General features: G+C 41.7%; 1 pseudogene; it reads left to right on the top strand.

Moving 5' to 3' along the window:
• Positions 1-1,118: 1,118 nt before the first annotated feature.
• On the top strand, positions 1,119-2,592 carry LOC110316107 (annotated as a pseudogene).
• The last annotated feature ends 213 nt before the right edge of the window (positions 2,593-2,805 follow it).

Here is a 2,805-nt window from a genome sequence, read left to right as displayed (position 1 = left end):
CAAACTGGCTTCCTCAAGCTTTCATTGCCTAATATGTAGAGGAAAATGGAGAACTCTCATTTACATATCTTGGGGAAAAAAGTGAAAATTTCTGAGAGTCCAGCATTACCCAGCAGCAGTAGCAAGACTGATATCATAGAAACGATTCTGTGGAAGTTTATCACTCTTACATTTCTTTTCTCTTCTTTTCTTGCTGTCTTTCTACTTCTTTGTCCCTCCTACAGTCAGGCAAGTATATCAATCTTATGATTGATATACAGTTCTCATTTCCTAAACATCAGGGCACAGGACAGATCCACATTTATAGAGACCTATTCCACCTGGCACAATACTAGGGACATGGAGAGCAATAAATAAAAACTCATTCTTTAAAAATAAATTAAATAGGGTTTCCCAAACCTGAACTGAAACTGACTCACAGAAGCATCTCAACATAGAAATGATGTTCAAAGTACCAGCTATTATCCGCACAGGCCTCATAAAAATGATGTTCTACTGGGATCAGAAAGACCTGACAGAATTCTTCCCTCATGGAAAGCTGTATCTCAGGATACTTTATCAATGTGGGTGTGGTTGATTTTAACTTACTTCCCACTGAAACACTATTGTGTTCTAGGTGTATCCCTGTTTGAGTCCTCTCAGCTATATCTAAACTTAATGATATCTTTAACAATGGCATCTTGACTCCAATAACTGGGAGGAAACCTAGAGCAAATATTATAGCTTATATCTGAAGGGAGTTTCTTTAGGACTCGCATAACCACCAATTCAGAGGGAGGTTTCACATGTCTGACACTGGGACTTTTATTAATTAGATTGTCTGTGGCTCTCGAGGAACTATTACCAGTACAAACAACATAACTACAACTTCACTTAAATTAAGCACACATATACGTATTATATGTATTATATGTATTATGTCTATTTTAAAGTAAACATAAAATAAAATGTTTCTTGTGACAATTCAAAACTCCTTTTCGTTTGTCCTCCTCCTTCCCTTTCCCTGTGTATTACCCTCCTTCCCAACTAGCTGTTACAGAATTTGAAGGTGCTATGAAAACTCCCTAGGGAAAAAGGTAATCAATGACTCTACCTAGCTGTTAAGCCTATGAACCACAATGACAACGGTAACGGGAAATCGCCAGTGGTGCAAAAATGAGACATATCTGGACAGTAAACAAGGTAACCAATAGCTGCCTAGTTCAACTTCAGGTTTACTCAGTAAGAGGAAATGCATGCTGGTGCTGCAACACAGGCAACAACCTGTTACAGATATATGTACCTCTTATGCCTAATCAAAAATCCTTACTTTTGTAGCATATGAAGACGTGCAATAATCCACATTGATGGAAACTAACCAGTGGAATTCTCAACACAAATTTAAACATACATAACACAATGCTGCTTGTATACCTCGGGCTCAGGGAAAATCATGAAAGACAAGGAGGAACGATTATAAGAGCTTGAGGTCCAGGATGGTAGCTGTTGTTGTTTCCTACATGACAGTAAAGCTCCACCCACTAAATCTTGAAAATGTGGTTGCCTAAACAGGACACACAGGATGACAATGCCAGCTGACAGACCAATGAGGATGAGGAAAATCTCACAGATCTTCAACATCTAGGGAAAAAAATGCAATTAATAGTTGCTGAGAGAGAAAGAATCAATTTCCTATAGGCACAAGCTCCCTGATAGGTTATTAAATCTGAAATGATCAGCCTTAAACACATACACATATAGCCAAGAGGAAAGGGACTCAAACAGTCCATTTATATGCACACATATATAAAAAAAATAACTAGACGAAGAGATGCCATGAACTTGAGAGGCATCAGGAGAATGAGGGAGGTGCTGGAATAGGTGGGAGGAAGGAGGGAAACAATATAAATGCAATATACATGTAGAAAATTCTCAAAAAGTTAATTCAATAGAAAAACAGTAAGTGCCTTCTGGACCTGGCTGAGCAGGGGACACCATCACGGGTGCTGACATTTGCTGCAACAAGGAACGAAAGGTTCAGCGCAAGAAGCCCAAGTGCCAGGACATCTACCTGCCCTGCGGCTGCTAGTCAAGCTGTACAGGTGTTTGGCCAGACCGACCAACTCCACCTTCAATCAGGCTGTGCTGAAATGGTTATTTATGAGCCACACTGACCGGCTACCTCTGTCCCTGTCCCTGATGATCCGAAAGATGAAGCTTCCTGACTGGGAGAACAAGACTGCTGTGGTTGTGGGGATGGTCACAGATAATGTGCGGATTCTGGAAGTACCCAAGCTGAGGGTATGTGCACTGCGGGTGAGCAGCCGTACCGGAAGTAGAATGTCGCATCCTCAAGGCTGGGTGTAGGATCCTCACCCTTTGTTGTTGTTGTTGTTGTTGTTGTTTTGGTTTTCGAGACATTACCACCTGGCCCTGGAGTCTCCCAAGGGCTGAGGCACTGTGCGCCTTGTCTGGTCCTCAGAAGGGCCGAGAGGTGTACCGACATTTTAGCAAGGTCCCAGGAACCCCACACAGCCATACCAAACCCTATGTCCATTCCAAGGGTTTGAGCTTGCCAGAAGCCGAAGGGCCAGCTGAGGCTACAAAAACTAACCCTGGATCTTACTGTTAATTTAAAAAAAGGTTTGAATGTTGAAAAATAGAAAAAGAAAGGGAGGGAGGGAGGGAGGGAGGAAGGAAGGAAGGAAGGAAGGAGGGAAGGAGGGAAGGAAGAAGGAAGGAAAACAGTAAGCATTCAAAGTTATTATGGATTTTGGTCGTTTTCAGTTTCTGGTGGTATTATCATAAACATATGGTATTACTACC

The sequence above is a fragment of the Mus pahari genome, chromosome 2 (assembly GCF_900095145.1).
Source record: "Mus pahari chromosome 2, PAHARI_EIJ_v1.1, whole genome shotgun sequence".
NCBI lineage: Eukaryota > Metazoa > Chordata > Mammalia > Rodentia > Muridae > Mus > Mus pahari.
Note: the sequence above shows the minus strand (reverse complement) of the source record. Positions and strands in the feature narration are given on the sequence as shown.